This window comes from Salvelinus sp. IW2-2015, unplaced genomic scaffold (assembly GCF_002910315.2).
Source record: "Salvelinus sp. IW2-2015 unplaced genomic scaffold, ASM291031v2 Un_scaffold16331, whole genome shotgun sequence".
Taxonomy (NCBI): domain Eukaryota; kingdom Metazoa; phylum Chordata; class Actinopteri; order Salmoniformes; family Salmonidae; genus Salvelinus; species Salvelinus sp. IW2-2015.
The window spans coordinates 432,433-455,586 of NW_019957538.1; the positions used below are offsets into that span (position 1 = coordinate 432,433).

The 23,154-nt window shown below is 43.9% G+C and overlaps 1 protein-coding gene across 1 annotated transcript in view; it reads right to left on the reverse strand.

Moving 5' to 3' along the window:
* Positions 1-9,163, reverse strand: part of LOC112080481 (xylosyl- and glucuronyltransferase LARGE2s-like) — a 104,098-nt gene extending 94,935 nt beyond the window's left edge. Inside the window, exon 1 of the mRNA XM_070442605.1 lies at positions 8,617-9,163. The gene's annotated coding sequence lies outside the window, so the exon portion shown is untranslated. The remainder of the gene's footprint in view (positions 1-8,616) is intronic.
* Between the last annotated feature and the right edge of the window lie 13,991 nt (positions 9,164-23,154).

The following is a 23,154-nucleotide window of genomic DNA, read 5'->3' on the forward strand; positions in this document are numbered from 1 at the left end:
GAATGCATTGTACAACAAAAGTTGTGTTGTGTCACATTATACTGTATTTACCTTCAAAAAATATCTACTGGGCCATATTGAGTAGAATTTACTGGTCTTATTGGGGCAGCTGTTACAGACACAATCGCTCACACAACAGTACGGTGGTATTTCTATGTAAAGCACCTATCAGCCTATTCAGTCATGTAGGCATCGGGGCCTGTAGAGCTATTAGTGGCTATTAGCAATTAAACAGCTATACATATGTTATATAGAGCAGGGGGAAGAGAGGACAAAACAGGTGCCAGTTACCTATTCAGAACAGAATTATCCCCTCTTCTAAAGGACTAGCTAACATTAGTGTCATGGATTAAATTCACTGAATGAAACTGAATAATCAGCCACACAGCCACATTTTCAGTCTCATGCATGTCTCTGCAGCTCTATGACCCTGGACTCACACTCACCTATAGTGTTCGACATAATAGGTACTGAGTAAGTGCTGCCCATCTCTTCGGAGCACAATAGTGGGCATGAGGAGGGGCAACTCCTCTACAGGTCTCACACACACACATGCACGCACGTGCACACACATGCACATACGCACACCCTGACTCTTCTCTGTCTGCCTGGCGGGACCCTTCCCTTCACCCATCTCAATATGAAAAGAGCAGGATGAGTGGGAAAATGTTGGACAGGGGCCATGATATCAACCATCCTCCCCAGTCTCTCTTTATACTCTGCTCCCACTCTCATCCCTCCTTGTCTTCCATTTCTCTCTGTTCATCCATGTGGAAGAGAGGGATGGCTGCAAGGCTATCTCGTCAGACTCTGCTTTGGATGTCTACAGGAAAACGAGTGCAGTGAAATGACCTCAGTTCGGAAGCGCACGCACACACACACACACACACACACACACACACACACACACACACACACACACACACACAAAGAACTAGAAAGTATCGAGAGCATATCCTGGCTGATAGTGATTACACACGCCCATAAGAATCTGAACCAACACGGAGGAACAGTTATATCATATAACTTATTATTTAAAAAAATATATAATCTCTTTGTGTGTCTGTGTTCTGCTTTGTTCCCACTCCTTTCGAAAGTAGTTTGTTGGAGGAGTGTAGGCCTACTCTCAGGCATTCTGTGTCAGACACACACACACATACACCACAATGTGGCATGAATGTTGGATGAACGTTAGATGTGAACACGTTGTTTCAACATGCCTCCTGCATGCTTTCGTGCACCGGGAGGGAACAAAGTAGTAGTACTTCAATATTTCATATTAAACTTCTACCAACCCCATTCTCTCTCTGCCTCCTTCCCTCTTTGAGTCTCTATAACTAGGAGAGGGTCTTAAACTCCAAGCAGAGTGAAGTGAAATAGTACTGCGTACACAGAGTGCCTAATTCAATTATTGAGCACACAACGGCATCGGACGATATTTTCACAACATGGCATAAATCAAGGGGGCCTTCGATAAACGAGTTGTAAAAACGTTGATTCGCCATCTTAGTTACAGCATAGTTTGACTTACACTAGTTAATGGTTATTGCCGACCCCTAAGCCATGAGTCTGACAAGCGTTCTCGGGCATACTGCGGAAGTAAACATCCAAAGTGAGTAAGCAAACAACAACGACCTCGAATCAATCAAGCAATCAGAAGTCTTCATGCGCGACTCTCTACCACAGCAAATCATCCTGGCGCCTAGGCTTGCCTAATGTCTCGCACAACACCACACGGTGGAGATTTAGTGACCAACAACCAATGATAAATCATACCAGTGTAAGTAATGTGGCATGACTCCAAAGTGAATGAAATATGAGTTGAAATTGCCTCAATAGCTTAACAGCATCAGCAGGTCCAGAGGAGCACGGGTTGACGTTATGTAGGACACTATGACCCCTAACCTCTGGAAAAGATGACTATGAAACGATAACAATAGTGTCAATGTTTGCATTGAGAGAGAGAGAGAGAGAGAGAGAGAGAGAGAGAGAGAGAGAGAGAGAGAGAGAGAGAGAGAGAGAGAGAGGGGGGGGGAGGGAGAGAGAGAGAGAGAGAGAGAGAGAGAGAGAGAGAGAGAGAGAGAGGGGGGGGGAGGGAGGGAGAGAGAGAGAGAGAGAGAGAGAGAGAGAGGTGGGAGCAGGGAGGGAGAGAGCTAACCAATGCGTTTCTGCTTGGGCGAACGCGTTATTTATTTCTCATTGTGTGTGGCCACAGGGCCGTCAATAGACTTATAATTACTCGCATAGCCATCAGGTGGGGTTAATGGAGAACGCATTACCATTAGAGGAACAAGGGAGCGTCTAGAGGAGGGTTGAGAGGGGGGTGGGGCGTGGTCTTTCATAAATCAGCCATGGGTGTAATAAAGAGATGTTGGCTTAATACGGAAATGTCTGAAATCCCTGCCATTTTACTGCTGAGCAAAAAGAGCGAAGGAAACGAAAGAAAACAGGATCAAACGAAGGGAGAGACAGAACACATGGTGAGGAAATTGCAGAGGGAAAGAAAGAATGAACCACGGAGAGAAAGTGCACGAGGTAGAGAGCGAGAGTGTTAATGAGAGAATGTGGGCGTATGAGAAAGAGAGAGTGAGGTACAGGCCCAGTAATCTCCGTTAGTCGATAACTAATAGAAGCATCATTGTTTTGTCATCCGCTCCAGAGAGCACGCCACCAGTTCATCAATCAGTACTAAAAGAACCGGGGGGAGGGTACTTACAAGCTTGAACTTACAGGGTTTACTGTGGGGTTCCCATGGGACAAAGAGGGGTCACTCTGAAGTCATACATCATGCATGAGTCATGGAGGGCAGAGGGGGAACGTTTAGTCATTAAGCAGACAGTCTTATCCAGAGTGACTTACAGGAGCAATTAGGGGGTTAAGTTCTTTGCTCAGCGACCATTCGGTTACTGGCCCACCACTCTAAAACGTTAGAGAGGCTGGACGCCCGTCTCCCCTTCTCTCGGTATGATTAATGTCCATCCGTTGCTACGGCAACAGGTCACAATGTCAAAGAGCACATCCGACCACCACTGGCTGAGCAGCGTGTGTGTGCGTGCACGTCTGTGCTCATAACACGTAATTACACTTACATTGCATAAACGCATTCATTTACATCACGGTGTTTAATCTCTCCACAGAGTTTCATCTCGGTTCCACATTCATACGAGAAGAGAAGGGTCCAGTTTTAACTCCTCTTAAAACTGATACTGCCATAAAAAGTCATATCTTGTGGCACTGACACTTAGTCTAATCGGATTCACAAACATACATGCATACGTACGTCTCAGCTGCTGAGGGCTGGGCCTTTGATAGAGATGGGCTGAAGAAAACACACACATACATGCACACAGACACACACACGGATGCACACACCTTACCAATAGGCTGCACCAGTTAACATGGGCTGATAAGCTCCTTCACGGTGGCAGCTACGCTACGCTACGCATCAGTGGCCCTTATCAGAGCGTCACATTAACATATTGCATTAGGCACTAGAGGTTACCTGGGAAATGGACTGGGAGAACCCATGGATGTCCAGAGTTGTGTAGGTAAAGCAAAAGACTGAAGCTGGAATTCAATCAGTGTAGACTGGGAGCAGGGAATAGAAATACATTATGTAGAACAAACARGCCTCTCGGACATGTAGAATTAGGAATCGTGCCAAAATCGGAATCACTTTTATTCACCATGATTGACGCATACTCCGAATTTTACTTGGTAATATGGTGCGGCTAGTGATAAACAAGATTTAGAGAGAGAAGACATACAGAGGAATTTAAACAAAGTTTACAAACATTATATACAAATAGGTAGAGTGAACATAATATAAAGTGGATACAGTTCTATTCATTACATGTCTATCTGCAACGTTCCACAGCGTCTGCCTCCTGATCGTGTCCCAGGTGTTAACGCCGTCCATCCAGGACACACAGCTAGCTGTTGGGCTAACCAAACACACGTCTGAAGTGCAATGACTGAATTCATGCCAAATCTTTATAAGCATTACAAGCATCAGCACACAGAGAGAGAGGGAGAGAGCGAGAGAGAGAGAGAATTTAAATTTGAATCTTTATTTAACTAGGCAAGTCAGTTAAGAACAAATTCTTATTTACAATTTACAATGACAACAAAGAGCCCCAGGACAGAAACACATTAAGACCCAACCAAATTATGAGAAAGCAAAAATATAAATATTTCACACACGAAAAGAATCAAACAAAAAAACGGCGCAAATTGGAGTACTATCTGGCCCTAAAAAGAGTACACAGTGGCAGAATACCTGACCACTGTGACTGACCCAAACTTAAATGAGGTGAACATTCTTTCCAATGTGTCCAGTAATTATCTTTTTGTTTTCTCATGATTTGGTTGGGTCTAATTGTGTTGCTGTCCTGGGGCTCTGTTTTTAGCCAGATCCAAATGTCAAATTTGATATTCCCTTTGATGGCATTGAAGGCCCTTCTTGCCTTGTCTTTCAGCTCGTTCACAGTGGCCTCGCTCTCTCAAAATTGAATAAACAAGGGAATCATTAGTGAACATTACATTCACAAAAGTTGTAAAAAAAATGTAGATGTCGAATATCATGTTATTGGCTATGTACAGCGGTGTTATAATGTGCAAGTACAGTGCATTCGGAAAGTGTTCAGACCCCTTGACTTTTTACACGTTGTTACATTACAGCCTTATTCTAAAATGTATTAAAAAAATTAATAATCCTCAGCAATCTACAATCAATACACCATAATGACAAAGCAAAAACGTTTTTTAATTTTATTTTTGCAAATGTCAAAAAACTTTAAAATACATTATTTACATAAGTATTCAGACCCTTTGCTATGAGACTTGAAATTGAGCTCAGGTGCATCCTGTTTCTATTGATCATCCTTGAGATATTTCTACAACTTGATTGGAGTCCAACTGTGGTAAATTCAATTGATTGGACATGATTTGGAAAGACACAAAGGTGTGTGTGTGTGTGTGTGTGTGTGTGTGTGTGTGTGTGGTGTGTGGTGTGTGTTGTGTGTTGTGTATATACACTGCTCAAAAAAATAAAGGGAACACTTAAACAACACAATGTAACTCAAGTCAATCACACTTCTGTGAAATCAAACTGTCCACTTAGGAACAACACTGATTGACAATAAATGTCACATGCGTGGTGCAAAGTGGAATAGACAACAGGTGGAAATTAGCAATTGCAATTAGCAAGACACCCCCAATAAAGGAGTGGTTCGCAGGTGGTGACCACAGACCACTTCTCAGTTCCTATGCTTCCTGGCTGATGTTTGGGTCACTTTTGAATGCTGGCGGTGCTTCACCTAGTGGTAGCATGAGACGGAGTCTACAACCCACACAAGTGGCTCAGTGTGCAGCTCATCCAGGATGGCACATCAATGCGAGCTTGGCAAGAAGTGTTGCTGTGTCGTCAGCGTAGGTGTCCAGAGCAGGAGGCGCTACCAAGAGACAGGCCAGTACATCAGGAACGGTGGAGGAGGCCGTAAGAGGGCAACAACCCAGCGCAGGACCGCTACTCCGCCTTTGTGCAAGGAGGAGCAGGAGGAGCACTGCCAAAGCCCTGCAAAATGACCTCCAGCAGGCACAAATGTGCATTGTCTGCTCAAACGGTCAGAAACAGACCCATGAGGGTGGTATGAGGGCCCGACGTCCACAGTGGGGGTTGTGCTTACAGCCCAACACCGTGCAGGACGTTTGGCATTGCCAGAGAACACCAAGATGCAAATTCGCCACTGGTGCCGTGGCTCTTCACAGATGAAAGCAGGCACCACTGAGGCACATTGGGAACGTGACAGAGTCTGGAGACGCCGTGGAGAACGTTCGCTTGCCTGCAACATCCCCAGCATGACGCGGTTGGCGGTGGGGTCAGTCATGGTGTGGTGCATTTCTTTGGGGCCCGCACAGCCCCTCCATGTGCTCGCCAGAGGTAGCCTACGGCCATTAGGTACCCCGAGAGATCGAACTCGACCCCTTGTGAGACCAGAGCTGCGTCGGTGGTTGCCTGGGTCCTCCTAATGAGCACGACACTGCTAGACCTCATGTGCTGGAGTGTGTCAGCAGTTCCGGCAAGAGGAAGGGCATTGACTATGACTGGCCCCCCGTTCCCCAGACCTGATCCAAGGAGCACATCAGGACATCATGTCTCGCTCATCAGCAACCAACGCCAGCGTTGCACCACAGACTGTCCAGGAGTTGCGAGGATTTTTTAGTCCAGGTCTGGGAGGAAGATCCCTCAGGAGACGCACCCGGCCACATCACAGGGAGGCATGCCCCAGCGCGTTGGAGGGAGCACACAGCACGTGGGAGCCACACACACAGCGGAGCCCTATGCACTGTTTGAGACATGACTCATTAGAGTAGCACTGTATGTGGTCACTTAATTTGAGGTGCGAATCAGACTCGTGGGTGAATAAGTTGAGTTCCATGATCATTTTGTGATTTGTGCAGCAATCAACATGTAAAGAAAAAGTATTTAATAAGAATAAGTTTCATTCATTCAGATCTAGGAAGTGTGATTTAGTCCCTTATTTTTGAGCAGTGTAGTCCCATGCCAATGAAAGCCCTACATCGAATTGAAAAATTGAGTGAGAGTGAGTAGTGAGTGGAGTGAGTGAGTGAGTGATGAAGGTGAGTGAGTGAGGTGAGTGAGTGAGTGTGAGAGAGAGAGAGAGACGAAGAGAGAGACGAGAGAGACAGAGAGAGAGAAGAGAGAAGAGAGAAGAGAGAGAGAAAAGAGAGAGAGAGAGGAGAGAGAGAGAGAGAGAGAAGAGAGAGAGAGAGAGAGAAGAAGGAGGGAAAGAACCACAGGGAGAGAATAATACAGTATCCTCAGAAGAACAAGGTGTAGGCAAAACATATCCTGACACACACACACACACACACACACACACACACACACACACACACACACACACACACACACACACACACACACACACACACCACACACACACCACACACACACACACACACACACACAACCTGTTATCTGTTAACCAGACTCGTGCAGGCGGTAGCCCATAGAGTGTAGATGGTAAAATGCAGCAGGGGAGATGAAGGAATGAAAGAAGGGAGGAGAGACAAGGGAGAAGAAGGGAAGGAAGACGAGTGAGGGAGGGAGAAGCAAGGAAGGTAGAGGAGAAGTGGAGGGAGGGCGAGAGGAGCAGAAAAAGCAGCAACAAGAGTTTTTGGATTTTTTGTTTCTAGATTTTTTTTTTATTTTTCCGATTTAACTCTAATACACCACCCCCCACCCCCGTAGGACACATATCGTTTTTAGTTTACAGCTTTTCTGCTACATCATACATTACACTATACAATAATTACATACACATTTAGCATACATATGACATACAGGAACGTATTGATTAAAGAATCACAAACAATAATACATTACCGCAACCAAAGCTCTTTAATCCCACCCCTCAGCCACTCTCAGCCCATCCCACCTATCACCAATAGACCACCTCCCGTTTGGTTTCCCATGGGCAACATCATTTGTGCAGTGCGATGTTTTACATTTTGAACCTTTCTAATAGTATAGTGTCCCCAGATTGTTAGCTAAAGAGTGAAAGCCGCTTCCTACCGAGTATCAACGCATATTGACTGACTATGGCCCAAACCGCACAACACCGCAGTGTAAGGTCATTTCGGGTGATGTTGTGAATTTTTTTAAACCGATTCCTCAACCGGTGACCAGCGAAGTGTTGTAAAGTCGAGGAAGTAAAGCTTGGTTGAGCGAGACCCCAGGGGTCAGTGATGTGTGTGTGTGTGTGGTCTAGTGAAGCTAGGAATGGGGAAACAATAAAGGGTGTGTGTGTGGAGTGAGCTGGGATGGGGAAGCCAAAAAGGGTGTAGTGAGTGGGTGGGGGGAGGGGGGGTGGTACAGGAGTGGGATAAGGGTTATGGGGGTGGGGGAAATGGGGCCTAAAGGGGCAAGCAGGGGGCCCGAGGGAGGCAGAGGATAGGGGGGTGAGGCGGGCAGGGTATGCAGATGTGGGTAAAGAGAATTATCGTAAAGGGAGGTCTCCTCAATACTCGGAGGCCAGCAGAGAAGAATGTTGTTAATTGAAACTCTAACCTTCCTCGGCTAAAGCCCACAGACCCTCACATGTACCTGACACACACACACACACAGCACCACTACAGCACACACACGAACACACATACACCAACACACACCACACACACACACAACACACCACACACACACACACAACACACACACACACAACACCACCACACACACACAGACACACACACACCACACACACACAGCACACACACACCACACACACACACGAAAACTGACCAAAAAAGCACACGGACAAACACAGAACAGCACTAAAACATGGAATCTGCCCTCAAACCACACAGACAAACATCCATGCGGAAAATACTCGTCAACATATTCAGTTCAGTTTATGATTTACTGCAGAAAGCTGCACATAAGCTCTGCTCCCTCTGAACCAGACTCTAGTTTATGCAACTCGCCATGGAATCCCCTACCCACAACATGAACAGATTTAAAAGCTGGCACACGTAAGCACACACCTCAGTCCATGTGGATAACCAGTGAAAGCAGTGGTACGTCTCTCTCACCTGCTCAGACGATGTTACTCCTCAGGGAAGTTGTAATGTGTAGTCCCTCTCTGTATCCACAATTCAGGGAAGGCTAAACCTTTATTCAAATATCCCAAATCCTTGGGAATGGTGGGTGCTTGTTCCGTTAGATCCGACGAGTGTACGAGACTCAAGTGCGGCTCACAGAGCGAGAGGCAACAACACACACCTACGAGTGAAACGCCCTCCACCAGCTTGTACCACAGTGCATACTGACTGCCTAATCCTGCCGAGTAAAACACACTCTCACACACTCCAAATGAAGAAAATCAGCCAGTCGATGGAGAGCAAACACAGACGGCGAGAGAGGGAGCTCCAGAGTTCCCAACAGGAGGGAGGCTGAGCTGGTCGAGTGTTACACCAACAGCAAACACCCTGCCGGGGTAGAGAGAGCCAGAGGAGTCCTGGGTGTCTGGAGGAGACAAACGGATAGACAGAATAAAAACCAGAATAGAACAGCTCTCTCTTTCTATCGTCTGCTCTCTCTGTTGTGTGCACACTCACACACTCCGCTCTAGACTGAGCGAGAGAAAGACTGAACGCACGGCCCCTCCCCCATAAGCCCTGGCCCAGCCCCGAAATACACCCCCTCGGGTTTCAGCCAATAGGAGAGCACTGACCACCCACACACTGAAATACACACACTCCCAGGCCCTCCCTCTCCCTGGTGATTCAGACATTGGCACAGGTTAACACTTAGGAGTAATCACACTAAACACTCACTAACTCGGACACACGCACGTGCTTCAACACCCACATACGCAAACAGACACATATGCACACACACACACACACCAGTTGGCAGGTGTCTCAATTGACATTTTCAACCTCTCCTTGTCTCAGTCGGTAATCCTCACATTTCAAGGTGACTACCATCATTCCTGTTCCAAAAATCTCAATTTGCATACCGCTCCAACAGATCCACAGACAAGACAATCTCAATTGCACTCCACACTGCCCTCTCCCACCCAGAAAGGGGAACACCTGTGTGAGGATGCTGTTCATCGACTACAACTCAGCGTTCAAGCCCGTCACCAAGCTCACGACCCCAGGATGTGTGCCGCTTAGCCACTTCCTGTACTCCCTGTTCACCCACTCAGACACACACACCACTCACTCACTCATTACCTCAGACGCGCAAACACATACTCACATACACACAATAACTCACACGCGCAAACACATACTCACATACACACAATAACTCCACATGCGCCAACACATATCCACATACACAATACTCACACTCAATCACTCACTCACTTCACTTCACTCACTCACTCACTCACTCACTCACTCACTCACTCACTCACTCACTCATCTCACTCACTCACTCACTCATCACTCACTCACTCACTCATCACTCACTCACTACTCACGTCATTACCGACACTACACACATACAGTATACGCCACACCGCCTCTCACTCCTAAACTGCAGCTAAAATGATTATTGATTAGATGTAAACTACCAGTATAATTATCTTTATTGATTTCCATTAACATTAGTATCAATCTATGTATCCTGCTACTGGGTCACTGTTACACTGTTTACATGTATATATTTAGTATCTGTTTATCTATGTATCCTGCTACTGGTCCTGTACACCTGTTTACATGTATATATTAATATCTATTTATCTATGTATCCTGCTACTGGTACTGTTCACACTGTTTACATGTTATATTAGTATCTATTATCTATGTATCCTGCTACTGGTCACTATTACTCCTGTTGACATGCATATATTAGTATCTGTTTTATCTATGTTATCCTGCTACTGGTCACTGATTACACCTGTTTACATGTATATATTAATTATCTATTTATCTATGTATCGCTGCTACTGGTCACTGTTACACCTGTTTACATGTATAATATTAGTATCTATTTAATCTATGTATCCTGCTACTGGTCACTATTCTCCTGTTGACATGCATATATTAGTATCTGTTTATCTATGTATCCTGCTACTGGTCACTGTTACACCTGTTTACATGTATATATTAGTATCTATTTATCTATGCAATCCTGCTCTGGTCACTATTACACCTGTTTACATGTTTATATATTAGTATATATCTTATTATGTATCCTGCTATCTGGTCCTATTACTCCTGTTACATCATATATTAGTATCTATTTATCTATTTATCCTGCTACTGGTCCTTATTATCCTGTTGACATGCATATATTAGTATCTATTTATCTATTTATCCTGCTACTGGTCACTATTACTCCTGTTTACATGTATATATTAGTATCTTATGTACCTGCTACTTGTCACTATTACTCCTGTTTTACATGTATATATTATATCTATTTATCTATGCATCCTGCTACTGGTCACTATTACTACTGTTTACATGCATATATTAGTTTATCTATGTATCTATGCATCCTGCTACTGGTCACTATTACTCCTGTTTACATGCATATATTAGTATATATTTATCTATGTATCCTGCTACTGGTCACTATTACTCCTGTTGACATGCATATATTAGTATCTATTTTATCTATTTATCCTGCTACTGGTCACTATTACTCCTGTTTACATGTATATATTAGTATCTATTTATCTATTTATCCTGCTACTGGTCACTATTACTCCTGTTTAACATGTTATTATTAGTATCTATGTATCCTGCTACTTGTCACTATTCTCCTGTTTACATGTATATATTAGTATCTTTATCTATGTATCTGCTACTGGTCACTGGTTACACCTGTTTACATGTATTATAGTATCTATGTATCTATATCCTGCTACGTGGTCACTATTACTCCTGTTTACATGCATATATTAGTATATATTTATCTATGTATCCTGCTACTGGTCACTTTACTTCCTGTTGACATGCATATATTAGTATCTATTTATCTATTTATCCTGCTACTGGTCACTAATTACTCCTGTTGACATGCATATTTAGTATCTGTATTTATCTATTTATCCTGCTACTGTCACTATTACTCCTGTTTACATGTATATATTAGTATCTATGTATCCTGCTACTGGTCACTGTTACACCATGTTACACTGTATATATTAGTATCTATGATCTGCATCTGCTACTGGTCACTATTACTCCTGTTACATGCATATATTATGTATATATTTATCTATGTATCCTGCTAACTGGTCACTATTACTCCTGTTGGACATGCATATATTAGTATCTATTTATCTATTTATCCTGCTACTGGTCACTATTACTCCTGTTGACATGCATATATTAGTATCTATTTATCTAATTTATCTGCTACTGGTCACTATTATTCGCTGTTTCACCATGTAATATATTAGTTTCTATGTATCCTGCTACTGTCACTATTACTCCTGTTTACATGTATATGATTAGTATCTATTTATCTATGCATCCTGCTCACTGTCACTATTACTACTTTTACATGCAATATTCGTATCTATGTATCTATGTATCCTGCTACTGGTCACTATTACTCCTGTTGACATGCTTATATTAGTATATATTTATCTATGTATCCTGCTTACTGGTCACTATTACTCCTGTTGACATGCATATATATTAGTATCATATTCTAATCTATTTATCCTGCTACTGGTCACTATTACTCCTGTTTACATGTATATATTAGTATCTATGTATCCTGCTACTTGTCACATCATTACTCCTGTTTACATGTATATATTAGTATCTATTTAATCTATGCATCCTGCTACTTGGTCACTATTACTCCTGTTTGACATGCATATATTAGTATGCTATTTTCTATGTATCCTGCTACTAATAAAATGCAAAATTAATTTCTTAAAAATCATACAATGTGATTTTCTGGATTTTTGTTTTAGATTCTGTCTCTCACAGTTGAAGTGTCTATGATAAAAAATTACAGACCTCTACATGCTTTGTAAGTAGGAAAACTGCCAAAATCGGCAGTGTATCCAATACTTGTTCTCCCCACTGTATATACAGTTGAAGTCGAAGTTTACACTCACTTAGGTTGGAATCATTAAAACTCGTTTTTCAACCACTCCAACATTTCTAGTTAACAAACTATAGTTTTGGCAAGTCGGTTAGGACATCTACTTTGTGCATGACACAAGTCATATTTCCAACAATTGTTTACAGAGCCGATTATTTGACGTATAATTCACTGTATCACAATTCCAGTGGGTAAGAAGTTTACATACCATAAGTTGGCAGGGCTCGCAATTTCACTGTACTTGTGCACGTGACAAATACTTCAAACTTGAAGCATTGATATAACTTACTAATGCTAATTCGACATGACAGAGCACTACAGGAAAATAGCAGAACAACGGTTCTCTCTCGCCCTCTGTTGTTTGTGTCGTGCATCTGATGTGTGCCGCATTTGCATATGTTCAAGACAACACTGCAGCAACAGAAAGCAGAAAGAAAGTGACGTACAAGTCTTTCCGTATAAAGAAACACTGCTTAGCCTATAGACTACATTTGTAGAGGAAGCAAAACACAGTCACAATATCACAAATAATTCAGAGAGAAGGTCCACTCAGGACAGCACAGATACAAGACACTTTGTGCTGTGACACTTAAACTTCTGCTGCTCTAAACTCCAAAATCTGTCCCCTCACCGTTTCAGAAACACACACACACACGTATACACGCACACACACACAAACACTAAAACACACACACGGACGTGCAAACACACTCACGGTGAGGCGGCGATAAGAAAACATGAGTGAAATGCTAATAGACCATATGACACTGTCATGGCTGTACAGTCACAGAGAGCGCGGGACTCTGGACAGCAGGTGTGTGGTGTGTGTGTGTGTGTGTGTGTGTGGTGTGTGGTGTGTGTGTGTTGTGTGTGTGTGTGTATGTGTGTGTGTGTGTGTGTGTGTGTGTGTGTGTGTGTGTGTGTGTGTGTGTGTGTGCTGTGTGTGCAGCCTCCACTGGTGTGTGTGTTGTGACAGTAGGCATCTGTGTACGTGCATCTATTTTTGCGTTTTGTGTGTGCGCACGCGCGCCTCGCTTGTGTGTACCGCGGTGTGTGTGTGTGTGCCTGTGTGTGTGAGTATAGTAAAGGACAACGGGGAGTACTTGAAAAGTTGATTCAGTCTCGAACAGGGGTTGTCAAACTTTCTGTTGCTATGACAACAACTTTATGCTTCCATATACACTAAGTATACAAAGCATTAAGAACATTGAGAGAGGGAGCTCCAGAGTTCCCAAAGAAGGGAGGCTGAGCTGGTGTAGTGTTACACCAACCGCAAGCATGCCTCATAGTGCCTCCGCTACACTCGTGGGTGTGTGTGTTGTGTGGTGATGAATGTGTGTGTGTAGTGGTGTGTGTTGGTGGTGGTGTGTGTGTGTGTGTGTGTGTGTGTGTGTGTGTGTGTGTGTGTGTGTGTGTGTGTGTGTGTGTGGTGTGTGTAGAGAGGAGAGAGAGAGAGAGAAGTGTGTGTTCCGCTTCGAGCGCAGTTTTCCAGACAGATGGTCAATATTTGATGAGTCTCCAGGTGGGACAGTGGCTCTTCTAATGGCCATCTTTAACACGGGTGTGTGTGTGTGTTCTCGACACTTTAAGACAGGCTCTCCAGATCAAAGAGCTCTTTCTCACACACGCTAGTCACACACACATCACACGCCAGACACACACATCCATAATGCATCACATACTGGCGTCCCCAGAAGTGCGAAGTAACAGCGATGCTGTTAATAGAGAGAAAAATGAGAGAAAGCGAAGCGGAGGAGGAGAGCAGTCAGAGGACCGTATGCTTTGATGGCAGTGTGTGTGAACCAGCGAACCACACCATGACATGGGGGCGGGGGACCTAATCATCCCATCACAACACAATCAGCGAAAGTGGCACGGGGTGAAGTGGGGGGATTGGGAAAAGGGTGAGGGGGGGTGAGGGATTTGGGGTCACGTGACTTTGGGGAAAATCTAGGACTATAGATACTGGCTTGTGTCCAAATACCCGTACCTGCGTCCTAAATAGTAGGCCTTTTGAGTATGCGAAAAAATAAAGTTGAATACTATGCGACATTTTCGAAAGTCTAGTGTATTTTCAATGCTCGGTATGTCATACTTATTTCGGCTTTGATCAATTAGATCAATGGMGATGCGCTACCGAAATAAACGAATAGCGGAAAACAAATTTTGCGCATGACGCATTCTCAGTATGCGAAGATAGAACGTTTTTTACTATGTGGGTTTAAATACCAGGATGTTATACTCATATCGGCACTTTATCRAGTAGAATTCGATGCACACTTTTCCACAATGCATTGGAAGATATGGGCTGCGAGTGATGGGCACTAGATCTCTTCAAGTAGCCAAACAACAAAACTAAGCTACTTCATTGTAAATTTGCTGAATAGCGAAGCTTCTGTGGTGGTGTTCAAATAGTAGTTTTTATTTTTCCTTAAAAGTATCACGAGTATTGCATCGTAGGTTACATCTTTGAAAACAGAAGTCTTTAAAAAAAAAAAGTTTTTTTACCTAAAGTGGATTTCTGTTTTGTAATTGAAAAGTGTTTCTTGTTCTCTTGGCCTTCGTCAGASCTTTTAAACGAAATACTAAACCATCATTTGACTGTGTCGGCACCGGGGACTCGGGATGTGTCTGCGTTATTYATGTCATGTTAATCAGGCTTTTTGTTTRGAACATATGGATTGTTTTAGTTTTGTAGGCTACCTGTTTCATTATTTAATGTATGGATCAAGCCTTAACTCCTTACCAATGATCAGTGCTTTAGTTTATAATGTTGCTGTCCAGCGGTTCTGAATTTGRGATGTGCCCATCTGTCCACGTTTTTCTGTGCAATAGCCTTTTGATTTGAACATTTGAAAAGTTCTGGTGATTTCATTTATATATGTTACAGAACTTTGGTTTCACTTATAAATATGTTAAAATGGAACCAAATTATATTTTTCTGTCTTCAGTCCTTTTTAAAAAGGATATATCGGCTATATGGGCTACAGTATATGTCAAATGTGATAGTCTGCCTATAACCAGCCTGAGTAGGCCTATACATCCATTCCTATTCTATTCAGAGTTTAGAGTACATTTTGGAAATGCCTACTCTTCAGAACCGATAATAGCTCAACCTGGACAATTGTTTTCAAAGATTTAGCCTGTTTGACAAAGTCAGCACTTCGACACCAAAACTCAACTTCACACCTGCGAGCTACAGTGAGTTGAAAAAGATTTGTTGAAACAAGAGTAGACCTTCTTCTTAACGAGCAGTGGTGCAATGAGACACTTGCTCACAATGAAAGTCAGGCACAACAGGAAGATTCACACGGTTGTGTTTTTAGGCAAGCAAGAATTAGCATTCAGAGGTCATGGTGAGTGTAAAGAATCAGCTAATAACGGAAACTACTTGGAAATACTGGATTTCTTGGCTGAGTATGACAGCCCGTTAAACTGCCATTTTGCTACGCCTACCGTGTTCCACAGGCACTTCCAGCAAAATCCAAAATGACTTGATACACGCGGTCGCGAATGTAATGACAGATGTCATGAAAACCCCCTTTGTAACCATCACGGTTGACGAGACAACAGCCATCAGCAAAGTAGCACAAATGTCTTATGTGTTGCGTTACACTACCGATGGTGGTGTGAAGGAAAGGTTTTTCAAATGTTGAGGATGTAACTGAGGTTAAACGGGCAGCTGCTCGAATTATCAGCTTTTTAGAGGCGTGTGAATGCACGGCCAAAGTTGTGGCAAAGTGTTACGATGGGGCCGCAGTCCTGGCCTCTGGTATAAACAGAGTACAAACCAAGGTGAAAGAAACTATCCCGCAAGCTCTGTTCATTCATTGCTATGAGCACACTCTTAATCTGGTCATGTCACAAGGTGCTGGTAAACAAAAAAAATGCAAAAAAACATTTCTCTCATCTTGTTGGCCTAGCAGCGTTTTTATCAAGATCTGTCAAGTGAACAAAACTACTGGATGAAATATGCCAGCGAAGACTACCCAGAGTGGTGCCAACAGGATGGAACCTCTCCTCACGCTTAGTTTGCACAGTGTATGAAAAAAAGGCGGAACTCATTGAACTKTTTGAATACATACATACATACATAGATACATACATACATTTGAATACATGAAGACACCGTTCTCAGCGCAGATGGACACATGATGCGCCTGGCAAGCTTCGAGTTATGCTTTCTGCTATCCGCATTCTACTCCATATTTGCATACTCCGACGTGCTGTTTGGAATGTTGCAGAACAGGGAGTTTGACATGCAGTTCTGCTTGTCCAGGGTGGATAACTTCTGCAACACCACAGAGAGGGAAAAATTTAAATTCGATTCCATCTCCGAGGACACTGTGATTGAGACCGAGTTCCAAGGGAGCGCGGGACACATATGCAAGGAGACGTTCGCGGGCAGTACCAACAGCTACACAGTGCGATCATCGACAACATTGTCCCTCAGCTAAGAAACAGGTTCAATGACCATGAAAGGCTCATGTTCCTTGCCCTCCGTGACCCACAAAAGTTCCCAATATATAGGGAAACGCCAAACTTTCCAAGCGCTGCGTTCTCAAGTCTCGAGGAAAGCTTTGGCCTTAATTTTGATTTGCCGCGGTTTAAAACATAACTCACAGTTATGTACTCAAAGTCTGACTTCGAGGGTAAGAGCCCGGCTGATCTGTCACACTTTCTCGAGCAGAAGAGACTAATTGATAGTATGCACCAATTGAATCTGCTTTACCTGTCTAGTTTTGACCATTACAGTGTCCACTGCATCAGTAGAAAGAAATGTCTCTGCACTAAAAAGGATGAAAACATATTCCAGGAACACCACTGGACAGGCCCGACAGTCAGCCCTGGCTTTGATCTCAATCGAAAAATAACTTATTTCGGTTTTAAAATCAAAAGACAAACTACATGAACCTGTCATTGCCCATTTCATAAAGAAGAACAGGAGAATGGACTTTGTTTTGAAATGATAATCATAATGATGACTTCTTTTTTTCATCTAGAGCTTGCTTTTTGTAGCTATCTCGTTCATATCATTTTGAATACAATGTGTAAAATATTATTTCAACTTTAGATCACTGGTTGTGTGGTAGAAACAAAGGTAATGAAGTTGCAATTGGACGTACTGGGTACATGACATTTCGTCTTGCGGCGCACTTTTTTTTATTGTTGCATGCTGGAGATAGAACCACTGTCCATGGTCTTGAAACAATGTGAGTACTTGTGTGGTTGAATTCATTCCGCCGCTATTTGAGTGACTGTTTGTTTTGGCAAATGTTTCGTTGAAACGACGCAACCGTATTTCCTTCTAACGTGGTTCCTGCTATCGATATTTGCAACCGTTGTGTACYTGTGCTGCTTCTGTGAGCCACAGCCGAGGCGTGGCTTAGGACCGTTTGACTCTGTCATCAAAGAATTGCTTCCCCTACATAGGTCTGCAAAAGAAAGGTCTCAAGTCATGCTCTGTATACACAGGCATTCGAGTTCTCTATCTATATGTATGACGTCAGATCTTTTTCCGCGACTGAGGCCCTAGCTCCAATAGTCGCGGTTCGACACTGGTGCGTGCATGTGTATGTGCGCGTTGGACCTCAGAAAACCATGGGTAGATGGAGGTAGATGGAGATTCATACTCCTGCAGTAAAGAGGCATCTCATTACAGCTCCACCCGTTTAATCTACATCCAATAAAACTCCACACAGACGCTAGAAGACCACACTGCACAGGGGGCAAACAGTAGGGAGAGAGGGAACAGAGAAGGGGAGGAACTGAGGAGAGGGAGAGGGAGGCCGAGGACATAGAGAGAGAGAGGGAGAGGGAGAGGGAGAGGGAGAGGGAGAGGGAAGGAGAAGGAGACAGATGAAGGAAAGAGTGGGTAGAAGGAAGGAGGGGACAGAAAGGGAAAGCGAAAGGGGATAGAAAGGGCAGAGAGGGACTGAGAGGGGAAGTGGGATGCATCTTTATACCCCAAGTAGGACCCATCTCACACACAGGTCATGGCAAAAAGATATAGAAAGAGAGGAGAGAAGGATAAAATGGTGAGAGGGGTGGGGGCGGGTAAATTGGATAGATGATATTGGAAAATGGAGAAACGATATGGAGGTGATTGATTGGGGATAGGGAGAGGAGATAAACCGGGGGGAGGATGAGTGTAGAGAAATGGATGGGAGCAGATAAGAATTCGGGCACTGATAAAGAGATAGAGAGAGAGCGAGAGAGTTAGAGCTGCACCCTTACTTAAGGAAGTGAATAGTTATTGGAGTTGTAGCAGGTCCATCCTCTGTTATTGTTGCAGACTTTGTATTACAGAACAAGAGTATGCCACTCACACTCTAATAACTGTTCACCTTAGCTGCCCTGTCATCCCAGTAAAAAGAAAAGTTGCTTCTGCGAGTCAAAACCCGCCAGATCTGCCCTGAGAACAGTCTTTGTTTCCACTAATGTAATACAGCAAAGTTGCAGCTCCGGAAGCCATTGTGCCCTTTCCAAACAGCCTATATTTTGTATTGAATTACTTATAAACGTAATACTTTTATTAGTTACAATAGGTGTCCAGTGTTGTTGGATGGTTGACTGGACAGTCGGTGAGGCTGTACTTGTCTGTTATCATTGAAAACACTTTATTTCAGATGCAGCAGGTTTAGCTAGCTAGAATTGCTAACGTTAGCACCAAAGATACAGGCTGAGAGACTAGGATTACGCAATAATTTGCCTGTAAATTTCATAATATATGCTGTGTTCTTTTAACAGGCCTACATTTTGTTTAGACTGTTGTAAAATGCACTCATAACTTATGACATAATAAGCACTATATTTAGACTAAGCTTAGTCTGATAACCAGCTCGCTAAGCTAACTGCAGGCTAACTATACAGTGCATTGCATCATGGGAGACGAAATTCACCCTTGGAATCGTAGTATGCAATGGACGACGGAAATACAGAAGCTTCAAAATGACAAAAAATAGGAACTGTGCAGTATGACTAACAATCATGATAAAACATCAAAACAGTAGTGTATATATACTAGCAGCATAATAAATCAAATCAAATGTTATTAGTCACATGCGCCGAATACAACGTGTCGACCTTACAGTGAAATGCTTACTAACGAGCCCCTAACCAACAATGGAGTATAAATAAAATACGGATAAGAATAAGAAATAAAAGTAACAAGTAATTAAAAGCTCTCAAGCTGCTCCACTGCAGCCCTGTCGATGAGAATGGGGGCGTGCCCGGTCCTCTTTTTCCTGTAGTCCTCAATCATCTCAATCATCTCCTTTTAACTGGTCATAAAGTGGTGGAATTGTCTTTTAAGATACACTACATTATCAAAAGTGTGTGGACACCTGCTCGTCGAACATCTCATTTCAAAATCATGGGCATTAATATGGAGTTAATATACCCCCCTTTGCTGATATAACAGCTGATATAACAGCCTACATTCTTCTGSAAAGGCTTTCGACTAGATGTTGGAACATTGCTGCAGGGACTTGCTTTCATTCAGCCACAAGAGCATTAGTGAGGTCAGCCATTGATGTTGGGCGATTAAGCCTGGCTCACAGTCGGTGTTCCAAAGGTGTTCGATGGGGTTGAGGACAGGGCTCTGTGCAGGCCGGTCAAGTTCTTACACACCGATCGCGACAAACCGATTCTGTATGGACCTCGCTTTGTGCACATGGGCATTGTCATGCTGAAACAGGAAAGGGCCTTCCTCAAAATGTTGCCACAAAGTTGGAAGCACAGAATCGTCTAGAATGTCATTATACGCCGTAGCGTTAAGATTTCCCCTCACCGGAACTAAGGGGCCGAAGCCCGAACCATGAAAAACAGCCCCAGACCATTATTCCTCCTGAAAGTCACTGAGCTCTTCAGTAAGGCAATTCTACTGCCACTGTTTGTGTATGGAGATTGCATGGCAGTGTGCTCGATTTTATACACCTGTCAGCAATGGGTGTGGCTGAAATAGCCGAGTCCACTAATTTGAAGGGGTGGCCACATACTTTTTTTATATTAAGTTTAAATAAAAAAATACAAATAAACATTTTAAAAACCCACCAGCTCTCTCGCTCTCTCTCTCTGTGTACCCTACTTTGTAGTCAGCCAGCAGTACTGCCATTCGTATGGGATTTGTTTATAGGCATTCATAGAGTCTTTAGTGGGTGTTGTTTTTGATGGCAGTGTCTATTAAGGGAGTGGTATGTGTGTGTGTGTGAGGTATACAGCTTATCACAGAGAGAATTACAGGAGAAACAACAGAGGACAAATTACCATCAGTTCAATCACTCACACAGAGCGTGCACACGCACACACGAATGCAAGCAACCGCACGCACGCACGCACGCACGCACGCACGCACGCACGCAGCACGCACGCACGCACGCACCAACGGCACCCACGCACGCACGCACGCACGCACGCACGCACGCACGCACGCACGCACGCACGCACGCACGCACGCACGCACGACGCACGCACGCACGCACGCACGCACGCACGCACGCACGCACGCACGCACGCACGCACGACACACACACACACACACACACACACACACACACACACACACACACACACAGTTCATAGGCATTTCTGCTGCCCTGTGGCTGCTCAATCTCCCTCTATTCAACACACACACACCAGGGTTGAAACATGGCTAATGTAATGTGTTCCATGATGGGTATCAGAGGAAGGATCTCCTAAGAGGCCTGAAAGGCAATCAGACATGCTGACATGCTACAAGCAGTCTCACCAACATCACACATGTTTAAACATTCTTATGTAAGGGGTATCTGGTTTGATGATGTGTTTTCCTGTGTGCCAAACACACCAGATACTGTTGTTATGGGGGAGGCCAGGGGGAGGTGCTCATCTTGGAAGTGGCATGCTCATTCGACGGCAACATGGAGCAGGCCTTTGCCCGAGAAGCTGCTTAAATACCAGCCCCTCGTGGTATGCTTGCTCAGCCTCGGGTGTAGGTCCAAGATGGTGGCGCTGATATTTTGCAGTCTTGGCCACGTGCACAGGCTTGCATTACACGGCCTCCAGATTGCGGGCCTGATAAAAACTAGGGCAAAGCAATTGGCTAGGTACTGTTCTGTTTCAGCTGTCGTGGGCAGCCTAGCTGTTTGGACAAGGAGGTGCTTTCTGTACGCTCAATCTCCCTCTATTCAACACACACACCAGGGGTGAAACATGGCTAATATAATGTGTTCCATGACGGGTATCAGAGAGGATGGATATTCTAAGAGGGCATTCTGACATGCTGCTATCAGTTTTATTTCTCTCGCTCTCTCTGCTTCTGCTCTGTTTCCTCCTCAATCTCATCTGTCTTTCCTCCATCCCTCTTGTAAAATATCKTTCTGTCATTCATTCATTCCCTGTCTCTGAGTCTCTATGTCTTTCTCTCTCTCTCTCTCCATCCCCTCTCTGATCCCTCTGGAGCGAGTTCCGGTTATCTCCACGCTCCGTTTCTCTGATAACTCCCCGACCAGGAAACTTCCTCTCAAGTTAGAGAGAGCTGCACAGCTTTCGTTTTTCTTTCTTTCCTTTATTTTTCCCGGGGAATTGGAGAGGGATTAGTTTCTATATAGCCTTATCGTCCTGAGAGAGACAGAGGGGCTAAACTAACTCAGCACAGCTATTACTGTCTCCTACTACTGTTGTGTTTCTCCTGCTCTGTCTTATCCAGGGGGAAGTGTTTCCCCCAACATTTACTTTTGTGAGGCAGACCACATAGTCATCGGCTTCAGTTGGTCTTTTATACAGATTGTTGGTTTTGGTAGCACTTTATGCTGATTCAAGGCCCTGTCCTCATCACCATATCTAGGCACACAAGTAGGAAACCCTGAGAGAATAGCAACAGCCATTCTAGTGAAGAAATGCTACATGGAAGCTGATGTTGAGCGTCCTAATGAAAATTCGGAGAGCCACTGACATCAGGCAGGTAAATCACCTCATTAGCCCCTAGCAAGAGGAATAAGGCGAAAAAGGAAACAGTGATTATGTCTACACAGCAMGCAGGGTGAAATGAAGTGGACACAAAGRTTATTGTGGTCTAGACTGGGAGATGGAGAGAGAGGGTACTCTAGCAGAAATGACTGAAGGTGGCAGGGTTATCAAACTGTCATATGGGTCCTAGGAAATCCTTTTTTCCCAAYTAACACTGGTACATGGTACACTGACACAGTCATAATAGGACAGTCCTAGTGCCTATTACTCAATATAGTTGATGTTAATGTGCTTATTTGCCTGTCTGATGTTTGCTTATGTAATTAATGGGTTGCTGAGTTTCTGAAATTTCTCCTTCAGAACCCACACACGTGCACAACGCAACACACTGTTGTAGAACTGCTTACACAGGGACAGTGAAAGTCAATCTTAAATAAATCATTGTTTATTATCAGTTAACTGGAGAGGTTCCAACAAACTTGATGCATCATAGTGAACGTCTGTCAGGAGCTCTAACGGGGCAGTCCTGTCAGTTCCCTTACATACTGGTTACAGACATGTTACATAGGCATAGTTCATAGGGTTGGTTCTGGCATGTG